The sequence below is a fragment of the Ambystoma mexicanum genome, chromosome 4p (assembly GCF_040938575.1).
Source record: "Ambystoma mexicanum isolate Mex_15411 chromosome 4p, UKY_AmexF1_1, whole genome shotgun sequence".
NCBI lineage: Eukaryota > Metazoa > Chordata > Amphibia > Caudata > Ambystomatidae > Ambystoma > Ambystoma mexicanum.
In genome coordinates this window covers 143,566,472-143,581,692 of record NC_090927.1, presented here as the reverse complement: position 1 = coordinate 143,581,692, position 15,221 = coordinate 143,566,472, and the positions used below count along the sequence as shown (strand labels likewise).

At 45.7% G+C, this 15,221-nt stretch overlaps 1 protein-coding gene across 2 annotated transcripts in view; it reads left to right on the top strand.

Moving 5' to 3' along the window:
* The window catches only part of LOC138453081 (seminal plasma protein pB1-like), a 420,884-nt gene that overhangs the window by 346,396 nt on the left and 59,267 nt on the right, over positions 1-15,221 (top strand). The gene's annotated exons all lie outside the window — the stretch shown is intronic.

Below are 15,221 nucleotides of genomic sequence, written 5' to 3'. Positions count from 1 at the left end.
GTGGAAGGTCTTGAGGTGCTTCCGTAACCGGAGAGGGTTCTCCTCAAGTTTTAGAGTGGCAGGGAGGCTGTTCCAGAGGGAGACCTCAGCCGAAGACAGAGATCTACCCCCAGCTCGTTTCTTTGAAAAACGACTGACCCTGAGGGAGTTAGAGGTAGAGCAGTGAAGAGCTCGAGAAGGGAGGTATTTGCGGAGGGATAGCTGAAGGTATTATGGACCCAGGCTCAGGAATGCCGTGTGGACAATGCAGAGGCTTTTGAATTTAATCATTGCATCCACTGAGAGCCAATGGAGGGATTTCAGAGCTGGAGAGATACGATCCCAGGACTTGAGGCCAAGGACAAGTCTTGCAGTCCTGTTCTGGATTAGTTGCAGAGGGGGGAGAGTAGAGGCAGGTAGATTTAGGAAGAGGCTGTTACAATAGTCCAGAGCTTGGGAAACCATGAGCTTCTGGGGGACGGAGAGGAAAGGCAGCGTACCTCTGAGGAGGTGCAGTAGGAAGTTTGACTTTTTAGAGATATCGGAGATGTGGGCGGAGAAGGAAAGTGTGGAGTCAAAGATGACTCTAAGGTTCTTAGCCTCACAGGTGGGGTAGGAGGAGGGCCAAGGGAGGCTGGCCAGAGAGTGAGGGGAAAGAATGGTGAAGGTGTGCCGATGAGGAGGATCTCCATCTTGCTGGCATTCAGACAAAGATCATTGGCGGCACACCAATCTTGAATGGCAGTTAGGCAATCAGAGATGTGAGAGGGAGAGGAGGTGGCCGATGGCAGCCTGAAAATGAGTTGAGTATTGTCTGGCAATTTGAGCAGAAAATGGCAATGCAGTGGGCGAGAGTTGCCAGTTATTGGTTGAAAAGCCAGGGCGTGAGGTTAGACCCCAGGGGAACACCACAGGTAGAGAGGAAGACAGATGATAGGAAGGACCCAAGTTGGACCAGGGAGGTTCGATCAGAGAGGAAAGCGGTCAGCCAGGCCAGAGCCTGATCAGTGATACCCAGGTTATCACAGAGACGGTTGTGCAGGATGGTATGGTTGACTGTGTCGAAGGCAGAAGAGAGATCGAGGAGGATGAGGACAGAGGGGATTCCGGCAGCTCTGAAGCTAGACTGGTGGTCATGGAGACAGCCAACAGAATTGGAATGAAGGTTACGCTGAGAGATGTCCAACTTTTCCAGGAGTTTGCCCAGGAAGGGAGTAATGGAGATTGGGCGATAGTTAGCTGGACAAGAAGGATCAGCTGTGGGTTTCTTGAGAAGAGGATGCACAAGGGAGTGCTTCAGAGAGGAGGTGAAGAATCCTGAGGCAAAGGAGTGGTTGCAAAAATCAGCAAGGGCCGGAGCGAGGGTGTCAATGTGGTCCTTGATGGTTTTAGAGGAACAGGGATGAACCTGTTTTGACGAGGCTTCCATAGATCAGACTTGTCTAGTGACCTCATCAGGGGAGAAAAGAGGAAAGGACAAGAAGGATGGTGGGGGGTGGCTAAAGGAGGGTCAGCAAGTACAGATGAAGAGGGGAGAGGAGGGGCGTGGGTGGAGAGGGTGGACAGGATGTCCTGGGTTTTTAAAATGAAGTGAGAGGCAAGGGCATTGCAAAGAGCCTGGGAGGCAACAGGTGGGGTAGAGACTGCAGCAGGGTTGGCCAGCTCCTTGCAGATTTCAAAGAGTTTGGCCGAGTTGTTAGATGCTGCAGAGACACAGGCTTTAATGTGGACTCTCTTCTTGGTGAGGACAGAGAGTCAGTATTGCCTTTGTAGCAGGCGACAGGCCAGTCAGTCAGAGGATGAGCAGGAAGCCCTCCATTTCCTCTCAGCCGCCCTACACTTATGTTTAAGTGTAGCTAGGTTGGTATCATACCAGGAATTGCACTTGGCTTTGGACTTCAAATGGATCCTCATGACAGGGGCAAGAACATCAAGTGTATCAGAAATTGAAGAGTGGAGCAGAGACAGGACTGTGTCAGGATGTGAGACAGCCAGAGGTGGAGGGGGGAGAGGAGAGAAAGTGGCGGCAAAAGTCTCAACTGACAATGCTTCAGGAGTCGGATGTCCGAGAAGGTACGTGGCAGTGTTGGGGTAGGCTTGGCTTGGGGAGAAGAGAGGGAGAGATGAGAGGAGAGGAGGGAGTGATCGCTCCGGGAGAGAGGAGTGGTCAGAGGGATGGAGAGGGGAAGATCAGAGGAGATCAAGACATTGAGTGTGTGTCCTGCTGAGTGAGTCGGGACAGAGGGGAGGATGGACAGGGAGAGGGAGTCGCAGAGGTCACGGAAGAGTACAGAGGAGGAACAAGGAGAGTCTAAATGTATATTGAGGTCACTGAGGAGGAGAAGTTGAGAGGTAGTGGCCAGGAGGGAGGAGGAGAGTTCCGCCCACTCCGAGAGAAATGATTTGATTTGACCAGGAGGCTGGTAGATGGTAGCCACAGTAAGAGAATAGGTTGGCGAGAGAGAGAGCCTACAGACAAGGCATTCAAAAGAGGAGTAAGTCTGAGTTGGAATGATAAAGGCAGGAATCCACTCAGGAAAGATCAGGGCTACCCCCCTACCGGACTGTAGGATATGGGTGCGGAAAGGATTTTGTAGCCATCAGGGAGGAGAGTGTCAAAGCTTGTGACAGAGCTGGCCATGAACCATGTCTCAGTAAGATCAAGGACATCAAGGTCTAGTTCTTCAAGGAGGTGGCAAATGTCAGAGGACTGTTTGACAGCAGAGCGAGTGTTGAGAGTGGCAATATGAAGAAGGTTGCCAGCCTTAAAGACCTTCCGGGGAGGGGTACAGATCAGAGGTACACACTGCGGAGGAGACAGAGCCCTAGGAGGGGCAGAGGAGGAGGAGGAGAGAGAGGGCAAGGTAGCCAAGGGGGAAGAGGAGGGGACAGCAGGAGATGAGAGGAAATTGATGAGGCGAGGGAAGCGCTTATCAAAGAGGAGATTGGCCAGAGGACCTTGGGCCATGACAGTGCCATTTAGGTAGCCATTAATGATGACTTTAGAGGAGTCGAAGGAAGCAATGAGAACTTCCCAGCGAGTGCCACCATTAATGGGAGAGGAGGAGATAGGGCAGAGCACAGAGACCATGTGAGGAGTCCATAGATCTGGCGAAGGAACGACAAAGAGGTTGCCGGTGAGGGTCTGCCTGGAGGAAGCATTGGAGTAGTTGCCGGCGAGGGTCTGCCTGGAGGAAGTATTGGAGTAGTTGACGGCGAGGGTCTGCCTGGAGGAAGTATTGGAGTAGTTGCCGGTGAGGGTCTGCCTGGAGGAAGTATTGGAGTAGTTGCCGGTGAGGGTCTGCCTGGAGGAAGTATTGGAGTAGTTGCCGGCGAGGGTCTGCCTGGAGGAAGTATTGGAGTAGTTGCCGGTGAGGGTCTGCCTGGAGGAAGTATTGGAGTAGTTGTCGGCGAGGGTCGGACTGTAGGTACATCAGGAGACCTTTCCTCACATCGAAAAGAACCAGGGACTCCTCTTTTGATAAAAGCTCTGGGAGGGGTGGAATGGCAATCTCCTGCGAGAAACCCAAACATGACACCACCTTCGGTCTGAATGTAGATTACAGTGCCAGACAATAGCACTAGCAGATATCGCAGGGTAAGGCTGGAAACACAAGAAGACTCCCTTCTTACCAAGTAATCACAATGAGAAAGGCAGTCGTCTTTGTGAGGCACTACATGTATGTGCTGGGGAGTAGCTTGATGTGAGTGTCCCACAATGCTTACAACACCCTTGGAATGCCCCCGCCGGAGCCAGAGTTCTAGGAGGATACCCCTATATGACGCTGCCAGATGAGGGGGCCTACCCGAGGTACCCTTTACAATGTGAGGGCATGCCTTACCACCACTTTTGAAGCTCCTCTGGCTCTGAGGACCAGTCTTTACCATCAAAGGCCCTTTACCAAGTGACCCTTGCACCTGCCAGGCAACATATAGCCATGCGCTGTGATACACCCTCATGGGCGACAGCAGTGAGAGCATTTCATAACATTGCTGACTTCTTTGGAATGTTCAGTGAAAGCGATTGCACCCATGTGGCACTCAGACCCCCATCAACTACAGGACAGCAGTACAGGAACAGAGGGCACTGGCATCCCATGAGTGTACAGATGGGGTTTGATGCACACAGCATCTGAAAGTTAATGCCAACTTCCATGGATCAACCCACATCAGCTACATCCACTGGCACTTTGCCATTAAGCACAACAATTTGAGGCAGGGCATTATGGTTGCTTGGTACGTCCAGTAGCACAACCTTCTACATACACCTACACAAGCATATGCCATCACACATCACATGATACATCTCTCATCCACAGGTGACAGGGGTTACCGCATGAAGAGACACCTACCCACTCCTTATGGGAACCCAGGGACTAGAGGCCAGCATTGTTACAACACAGGTCACATATACACAAGGAATCCCATTTAGCATACATTTGGGATACTCAATTTATGCTTCAGATGCTTAGTCCTCTCTGGGGGGAGTGCTACTGTAAAATCCTGTCGGCAGCAAAATAGTGGTTTGTGCAGTGCTACATAATATAGCTCCCAGATGTGGCCTGAAATCTGAGATCTGTCCTGATTTGCAGCCGCCCCGCCCATATGCTATAGTCGATGGCTTGATCGACATGGCAGCAGCCTTAAGGTATAACCTGCTTTCAAGATATTTCTCCTGAGCTGGCATGTGTGTTGGACTGGGTCATGGTCTGTGGATCTATGTTATTATTGTTTAAAGCGCTGACCTAGCTCGAGAGCCGGGGAGCGCAGTACAGGTGTGGATAACCAGCATTTGGGCTGACATCTTTCAACAATAGCACAGTACTTTGAGTTGTGGTCTGTGCATCCATTGGGATTAGTCCTTGGTCAGGTGTTTTTGAAAAAAGCCCCATTTTGAGAGATTTGCAAACCTGGAGATTTGTGGGGTCATTCCGAGGGGGGGTACGCCAGTGGCGTAGCACAAAATGTGTCCCCCCCCTTGTGGGCCATGCTGAAGGGGTCTCCCCACCTCGGCAACAAATCACGGATTGCGCCACACTCTGGGTTGGCCTAGATGACACGCTTGCACAATACACACGATCATGCTGCTGCAGGGGCATGCCGCACACTGCAGTAGGAGAAAGATATGAATATGTGTTTTAATGCATTATACAGCAGACTTTCTGAGAAGAACTTGCTTAAAAGCCAGAGTGTATGCCATTTTGTGTAGGGTAACACCAATCCAAAAATCCAATACATGCAAGTCACCAACAGTGCACAGGAATATTAAGGTTGATTAATTGATATAATGCTTTGCTATTAAAAATGCCATGCCACAATGAAAACATGTACAACTGACTGCACAATGTAGACCAGTCTAGACATGTAACATATTACATGCCAAGCCACATTAAGAAATACCTAGACTGGCAGCACCCAAATGCCAATCTAGCCAGGTAATTACATTAAGCAGGACTGCTTCAGCAGAGATGCCCATTTAAAAAAAGTCAAGCCAAAATAAGAAGTGATTAGACTGGCTGCACCCAAATGCCTGGCAAGCCACTAATAACACATATGATGCCTGCTTAGCCTGGACATGGATTACCACTGGGATTTAGTGCACAACCCCCACACCACCTGACCCCCATACACATACACTCTCCCTCCTACACCCTACCACAACCTCCAAAATCGGCTCCTTGTCTCAGAATTATCTCCTTGCCCCTCTTCCTCATCCCAGTGCTTACATGTGAGGCACATTGCCTCATATTTAAGTACTGGGACAAGGAAGAGTGGATCTAGGAGTAATGAAGATTACAGGTAACTAAGCCAGGCATTACCTCCATGTCTCTCTACCTCACCCCAGTAAAGTGCCTCATACACACATACTGGATTGAGGAAGCGTAGGGATAGAATTAATGACGATTACCAATAAGTAATCAACCTGGAAAAATAATCCAGACAGGAGAATTTGCAATAAATATGCTGACAAAGTATAAAAGAAGCCCACCTTTTGTTTAACCCCAACAAACTATTATGAAATATTCCAAAGAATACAGACCCGAAACCGGAGATGTGTGCTTTAATTACACCTTTCTGTGGTCTTGTGGATAAGTATCTGCATTGGGGACATGGCAAAGTGAAGTGAAATCCTTGCGGGCGAACACTTGAGCAAGTGTACAGGGCCAGAACCAAAGAAATAACCACTCCCGTCTTCAAGACTGTAACCTCTTCCGCCACATCCTGGGAAAATATTCATGACTCACTTGCCCCCTCTTCCTTTCCACTTTCACCCCCAGGTTTGGCTTTCAACAAAACTCTGTTTCATAAAGTTAGCTTGAAAAGTACACAAACCTTAGTAAAGTACTCACACAAATATATAAATCGCTATAGAAATATTCTAGGCAAAAAGTTTACAAGTGTGCCATTATCCCCCCCCCCCTACTGTGAATGCAAAAGTACAAATACTAGAATACAATTCAGCGAAGGCAAAATATGTCCTGTGGATTTTGAAAATATACTTTTAAGATTTAAGACAAAAGGTTATGTGTAAAAAGGTTACCTGTTTGCATTGCAATGTAAAGGTATGCCATATATATCAGCCTCCCTGAAGATTGCTGAGGCATGAAAGCACGCTAGAAGAACATCTTTGGAAAGTTTGAGCTTACTGCGACACAGAGTACCACCCTTGCCACCCCTCAAGATTTGTTTGCACTCTGCTTGCGTTTAATATTTTTGGGACGATGAAGATTTTAGAAAATGAATGGATCTTTTCTTAATACAGTTTGTAACATTTAAACAAACGTCTTGGACTTTTGGCCCTCACTTTCAAAGGAATCCTCGCAACAGCATTTCTTTGCTGTCAAGTTTTGGATATCAATATGAATGAGGAAAATGTTATATTATACCCCCCCAAAAAAATGGAGGTGTGTTAAATATGAACAGATAGTACAGAGCATCACTGTCTGAATGGCCTGCCACCTTACCGGTTACGAGGGAAGGCTGGTAGAGTTCTGATGGAAACCCCACTGCCAGGTACCTAGCACAATCCTTAAGAGCAGGCAAACAGAACAACCCACCATTGCCTTTGAATACCCTCCAGTGTTGGTCTGTGCAGGGTTTTGCAGGGGCTCAGAGAAAACAACTGGAAACAGCCCTCTGCAGAGACCGAGCCCTGCCCCCTTCTGTTATTTTGTTTATTTATTTATAGTTTATATAGCGTGGCCACTGACTCGGAGGCTTAAGGGCGCTAGACAGACAAGACACAAATAGACAAATAACACCTCTTAATAGCAGTACCGGTAAGACAGAAGGCTCTCGGAATCAGGCTGGGCATTAGTTAAACAGAAGGGCTTTTAAACCCTTTGTGAAAACTCAAATGGAGGTCTCCTCTCTCAGATTAACAGGCAGACCGTTCCAAAAGGCAGGATCGGCAGAAAAGAAGGCTCCATTTTTCATTTGGGTTAGCTTGCATGAAGGAATTTTTAGCTGAGAGCGATTGATTGATCTCAGACTATACTTACTTACTTTTGGGATCAGGGCCTCTTTTAAGTAAGAGGGACCAGAGTTTTTCAGACAGTTAAAAGCAATCACCATTAGTCGGAAACAGATCCTTTCGTTGATAGGGAGCCAGTGTAGATCTCTTCTGGGATCTGATATATGATCTCTATTCTTCCGGTCAGTAATAACTCTCACTGCATTATTCTTCATGACTTGCAGTCTATTGGTATCGCCTTTCGATAGACCTATCAAAAGACTAGTACAATAGACTATTCTAGAGTTTATTAGAGCGTGTGCAAGAGTTTTGCGACTTGTTCTTGAAAGGAAAGGACGGGCATGTGAAAGAAGTCTGATATAATGTGCTGAGGAGGCCACAGGGCTGCTAACCTGTGCCTTCATGTTCAGGTTATAATCCAAAAAGACCCCTATTGTTTTTACCTTCTTTTTGACATCTATAGTACAATCGCCAATTCGGATTTGTGTATATTGACCTTCCATTTTAGGAATTTTAGGTTCTGTCCCTACTAGCATTAACTCTGTTTTGCTTGTATTAAGTGGCAGACCATTGACAAACATCCATTTCTGGATAAGGTCATAAATTCTGTTAATATTAGTTTCGTCCTCTGAGAAGACACCAGTGAGGGGGATGACACATTGGGTGACATAGGCATAATTGATAAATTCGATCCCATTGGTGTCCAGAAAATCAAAGAACGGAACAGTACAAATATTATAAAATTATAAGCTCCCTGCGGCACTCCCTGAGCCAGTTCTTTTGGAGTAGCATTCGGTATGTCACTGATAACTCTCCAGAAACATCCCCTAAGAATGATTTGACCTACTGAGCTGCCAACAATGAGAATCCTGCTACCTCCTCCAACCTGGTGACCAAGGCAGTGTAGTCCACCAGGTCGAAGGCAGCAGATAGATCCAACAACATTAGCATACTCGTTTTTCCATGGTCAATGTGTCGTAAAAACCCAGATTTTAAATCCAGCATGGCCGTTTCCGTCCCATGCTTTTCTCTAAAGCCGAACTGCCTCTGGTTCAAAATATTGACAGGTCTTAGGTGGTCAAGAACTTGTGTATAAGCCACTCTATCTAAGATCCTCAGCAAAAATGGCGCATTAGAGACAGGGCAGTAGTTTAACGGATTGGCAGGAGAGAGGCTGGGTTTCTTCAGCAGAGGTGTAACCCATGATTGCTTAATGCAAGCCGGCACCAAGCAATCTCATAAAAAATGCATTTGTAAACCTAAACAGAATGGGTATTCTCGAGGTTGTACACAAAATGGAGGGAAACCCAATGGTACTACCTAGGTAGTAGCTCTACCTTTTATCAGGGAAGTAAATATGTTAAATGTTAGAGGTAGTTCGCTCATATCAACAGCTTGCAGTCAACAGTCATTAAATCAGTGGTGTGAGAAATATATATTTAATAATTTTTTAATAGGCAATTTAATATGAAAAACACATTTAGAGCTTAAAAAAACCACCGCTTATGTCTAATTGACATGTATTAGATTCGATGATCATGGAGATGGAGATCTCCATCTAGACAAGCAATCACTAGATTGATGAAACATATATCTCAATATAGGGTTCTACGATTAGTGCAAGACAGCAATTGCTCCATGCATTGATCATTGAATCCAATACATGTCAATTAGACATATGTTACTAGATTGCCTCTAAGTCAATGTGTCATGACTAAATTGTCCTTTTTTAGACAGTGTTCTAATTTTTTATCATGTTAAGTGAATGGGATTGACCCACCGCTTTTTTTAAGTTCTAAATGTGTTTTTTCTATTAAATTGCCTATTAATAAATGATTAAATATGCATTTCTCACAGCACTGATTTAATGATTGTTGACTGCAAGCTGTTGATATGAGCTAACTACATCTAACGTTTAGCATATCCTCGAGGTTGAGCATGTTTTGATAACTAATGCGGGACAAATATCTTCCAGATTTTAGGATTAGGCAAGATAAAGTTTTGTTCTTTTTGTAGGTCCATTTTGTTGTATAGTAAGATTCCATCTTTGATTTTGCTAAGTTTTGCATCCATTTCTTCTTGCACCAGGTTGCACCAATTAGCCTTTCTAGTGATAGTATCCCAGTTCTTTGGTCCGCAGCAGCAAGGCCTGCCTGCCTGCCACAGGGAGAGTACCCTCGAACTTCAAAGCAGCGTGACTTCAAAAAGAAACAATTTCTTTTTGAAGTCCGAGGGCCGGGTGCCCCTTCCCATGATATGTGGCAGCGGGGGCACCCACATCACGGGCTGCATGGGCCCTTACCACGCCAGTAGGGTGCGTGACGAAGAAGGATTGTTTGCAGGTCCTCCCTTTGAGGGCGATTTGGGATTCTAGCTGGTTGGTTGATTTGCTGTGCGAGAAGCGTGTGCCACCAGATATCTGGTGCTTAACCGCCAGGTGCGCTGGTGTGCTGCTCGCGACTGCTTTGTAGATGATTCACACAGTCTTGAACATTGCCCTGACCTGGGGAAGAAGCAAATTTAGTGCGCATATTACTGGGTTGATTCAGTAAAATATCTGTGTACCCATAACAAGGCGCGCTGCAGCGTGGTGGACTGCTTTTACTTAATGTATGATCAAGCTAATGGCCAGTGTCTGTATCGACATGGACGTTTCTTTAGCACTGTTCTGCCACTACATGACGACAATGCACATTCCGGTGTTTCTTTAGTAGGTCACCACCTTTCAAAACTTACTGTCTAGCAGTAAAATGTACACCATGATCTCCAGCACCTTCCTGTGCTTGGGAATTGATGTCAAATTTTCTGACAACTGGGACGAAAAACTAAGGACTAAGTGTGTAATCCTGCTATAACATAATACTAAAGCACACATCGCTCAAGGACATTCCCCAGTTCATTGGGCATTGTACCACCATGACAATGAAATGAACACATACCTCAATGTGACATGACAAGTGAACTACAAAGCAAGGAAGACTCACAACATAGTAGATGTTTGAGAAATGAGTAGTAGTGTCTGCTAAGCAGACTAGCAGTTGTACCCGTGCTCCGCACAGTAATAACTACAAAACAAAAATACCAGACAAAGATAACTAATTATACGTTATGCATTGTCTACACCATGGAACCAATCCCAGGTGTGTAGCATGTTGGGAAGTGTGCTGAACATTTCGAACAGGCACACACACAAATCCAAGCATTGCAGAACGCTTAAAAAAAGAAAACGCTTAAAAAAGCTAAATTAGAAAAATGTATTTTTTACATTAAAAATACAAATGGAGGAACTTGGGAATTTATACTATGGTGTGAAGACCTGAGAATGCCTGAACCTCTGAACTACCATAATTCACACCACAGATGCAGACCCGCAGGTCGGATACACTTGTAACATGACACATTCTTGATCTCAATTCTTTATACATATTTTATTGTTATTTTCTCTCTCTACACACATATAATTTTTTCGGGAGACATAAAATGTAGGACAGCCACAAAAATGCTAGTCTACAACTGCTATTTAGAAGAGTAAACGGATATAAACATTCCCCCACATGTATTAAGATGGAGACAGGGAAGAAGGAGAGGGAAAAGAAACAAACACATTTAATTTGTGAACGTGAATTCCCAAATACAAGTGAGTAACATCAAATGATAGCAACTACATTTATATGTTAAAAAAAACACACAGCTTCTCCTTGCTGGATACACTTCAGACAACACAATCACTGTGTTGCTGTTTACATAGTGATTGTGTTGTAGGACTAGCCTTTTTGTGGCTGTCCTACTTTTTTATTTCTCCCGAACAAATGAAATACTTTTTACTTTGTCTACACCATGGAACCTACCCACATGCCAAGTATCAGGTTTTTAGCATGCTGGGAAGTATGCTGAACATTTCAAACAGGCACACACACACATATCCACACATTTTCCTTCAATATATATAGAGACATAGCATAAGAGTAACAGAAAATATGATTGCCCATCAACAGAATCCGGAAGCAAGGAAAGAAAGATGAATTCAAACAAAACAGAAGACAAGGTTGTGCATGGCGCATGCTGAGTCGCAGGGTGGTCCGATCCCTGGTCTAGCCAGGCAATTCTCAGATCGGTTTGTTGGTGTGGTAGGTTATGTTGACATGGCCAAGGATGTTTGAGCCATAGATGGTATGCTGGACCCGCTGCTTCTAGAGGAGCCAGTCACCATGGCAACCACATAACCCTTTAGGTCTCCACCAATCCTGTTACCAATTGCCATGGCTTTGACATGTTGCAGCATTTGTAAGCAGAGGTGTTTATGAGGAGGGTATGGTTATTGGTTGCTGTCCATATTGCAATGAATTTGCTATGACCATGTTCATATCACAACAGATCTATGTGGCAACTAGCTTCTTTAATGTGAACTCTAGGAATTCCCCTTCACAGGACATCTGCCCAGGTTCTCACTTTCTCTACTATGGGCTGAATAGGGATCAAGTGCCTCCATACATCTGTTTGCACTGTCCTATGGGGGGAGATGTAAAGGTGGCCTTTGATGCACAGGGGCTGCTTACCTGCTGCAGAAGCATCCATGATTGGTCCCATGGATTCTTTGGCATCGACTAACATTTAGCTGACTTTGGCACAGACGCCTGGAGGCAGACCCACACACAGTAAGCGGCTACTTCCAAAAGGCAAGCATCAACACAAGTGAAAAACTGACCAGCATTTGGCCATCTCTTCCCACTAACCGAAGCCACCATCTGTTCTTCTGATCCACTAGAGCATCTGGGGCACATGCAATTGGCAGTGGGCCGCAGTATCATTCCCAGTGACATAAACTACCTAACACATGCTACATATCATGATACATATCAGAACATGAATCATATGACATCAACTCCTTTACTTGTTTATAAGCTCTGAGGCTTGGGGACATCACATGCCGGGACACAAAAGGTCCCTTTTGTCACATGCATTCTGCTACACATGCTATGGTGTGCACACTATGGCTGCCCAGCCTACTGCACATTGCAGTTGCACAGCACATATGTAAGCACACATACATGGACATTTGATTTTTTGTCGACTTTCCTGGCTCAGTATCTGTTGTGTTTTGTCCACCTATGCCCTGAACAGCTTTGGTATGGAGCATGCCAGCAGCCTCCCCCACTACCGGTGTTAAGACTTGTGCCAGTGGGTGAGCCTCAACCAGTGCCGCAGGCATAGAGCTCAGCAAGTTTCTCATTGGTGAGGCTGTTCATGTCTCATAGGGCATTTCTTACTGCTAAACTGGCCCTTTGATCGTGTCAATTGAAGAGGCTGTCCTCATGGTCATACATGTAGATGATCATTACATCCAGCTTCTCCTGGAAGGGGTTTCTGGCTCCATAGCTCCCTTTGTCGCCTCATAGTATCAGGATGCTTCAGGGTGCATTTTACTTCCTTCAAAACCGACATCCGGCAACATAAAGGTGTTTTGAGGTTACTTCCTGTTTTGAGCGTGTTTTTAAAGGTATTTGCACATGTTTTTGTGCGTCAGATGCAATTTATGCATTTTTTTATGCAGCGTCCTTCATAAAATGCCAGTTACCCTGGACATTTTTGCACCTGACCTATGTGTCAGAAACATGCCTATCTCATCCGATGTACCTTTACATGCGCGCTTGTGGTCAGTGGAATCTCGCACAGGTGTCTCTTCTGGGGCCATTAAGGGTCTCCAGGTGAGCCTAGAAAGAAGAGACTCTACAACGATCAAAATAAGACGTTTGTTCTCCTCTGTCCCAAGGGACGGGCAAGAGAAGAGAAACCAGGAGGATTGTGGGTAGGTGTCCTCCCTTAAAAGACAGGGGGTGGAGCCATTTGCAATAGTTTTTGGGAAGGCAGAGCGCCTTAATCAGTAAGTACCGGGGCACGGAAGAGGGACATGGAGGGAATGTTCACATTCCCTGTATATGTACTATGCATGTCTATTGTAGCAGCAAACAGTTTCACTGCATGTCTGCCCTTGATAAACATATGCTCAGTTCCAGATTTATGGCAATATACAAGGGATAGAAACCGCTTCTACCACCAAGATAAGGGACTCACTCTACAAGCCTTTCTAACACAGTGCCATCAACCCTATTCATATGTTAATGAATGCTCAGCCAGTGCTTCGTCCTTGAGTTTACTCCTGCTGAAAAGGGTGCACTCCAATCCACAAATGGCATCTGAATGTGTGCATTCCTTTTCCACTCCCTTTGCGCTTCTGCACAAATAAAGGGGCGTTTTTTGCACATTTCAATGTGCTACTGAATCCCCAAAGAGGAACTGGTACCAAATGCTAAAAAACAAAACACTTTCCCCTACTCCTGTTTGGACTGGGCTGCAGGGGAAGGTGCAATGCATGAGAGGTACATTTCGGAAGCATTCATGCGCTTTGAAGTGGGACAGCAGTGGCCAGAACCGCTGCTCTCCTACATCCATTTCTATTCTTCAAACAAGGGTAGAAGTGCACTTTTCTTTATTACCATATTTCAGAGTGACAGGCCCTGTAAGCGCTCCCATGGTTGCTGGAGTCCAGTAATGCAATGTACAAATATATACAGGGGGGGGGCTGGACAGGGGCATCTTTGCACTACTCTTCAACCCTTCCTGAATGCGCAGGCCGCCTTTGAGAATAAGGTGACCTGCACTTTCTGCAATGAGTGCAAATGAAATAAGCATTTCTTCAGCACTTTTTTTTCAGTTTGTGCTCATTTTTGATAATCTGACCCTTGACCCCATTTCTTCCCTCGTCCACAGTCTCTTTGTCGTTCCAACTCTTTCATAATTCATCTCAGGTTGAAGTCCCTGTTCTCGGGAAGTCAGGTGTGGTTTGTTGCCAGTAGAAGTTTATTCATAGCTGAAAGCTCTTCCAACGAAGCACTGTTCATATAATCTTGATCTACAATTAAATATTTGCTCAGGACGTGGATATAATGGTTTACTTGATGGCATACAAGCTTTGCATAATACTGGGTAATAGTGAATGCGTGTATAAAGGTGCTCAGTACCGACTAAGACCCACGTCTTGGTGTGACCCAGAAGACTTGTCGCGACTCTTAGCTCCATCGCCAGGGATACCGGCTTCTGCTCCCTCGGCACAGGTAATACATGCGTTCCTTTGGAGGATGGCAGTAATGCTGTATTCGTTGTCCCCCATGCAAGTGTATGCACTTGATAAGGGCAATAGAAGTGGAAATGTGCAAAGAGTGAGACCACTGGTGCTCTAGGAAAGCGATAAGGTCATAAGCAGATACGATTATGATCATGATTGTTTATTTATATAGCGCCTATACACAATGTGTTTCAAAGCGCTTCAAGGCAAGGGAGGGAACAAGGGAAAATACAACCACATTCTTACAGGCCATGAACAGTAAGGATGTGAAATTAACTATCGTACTCGGCCTGACGACATTTCAGATAGTGCAAGAGCTAAGACATTGATAAGGAAGGGAGGGGGAGATTGGGAAGGAAATGGAAACAGACAGGCGACTACTGTACTAGGCCTGACATTTCTGGTAGAGCCGGAGAAAAACAAAAGGTGAGGGAGAGGGGTGCAGAAAGGGAGGGGAGGAACAAAACAAGCGACTATCATACTAGGCCTGACGACATTTTAGATAGTGCTGGAGGGATGGCGGGGAGGAAAAAAACAGTATTGGGAGGGTGGAGGAAACAGACGAGGTTGCTATCATATTAGGTCCAGGGACAATTCTGATAGAGTAAGTGCATAGAAGAAAGTAAGGGGAGGAGATAGGAAAAG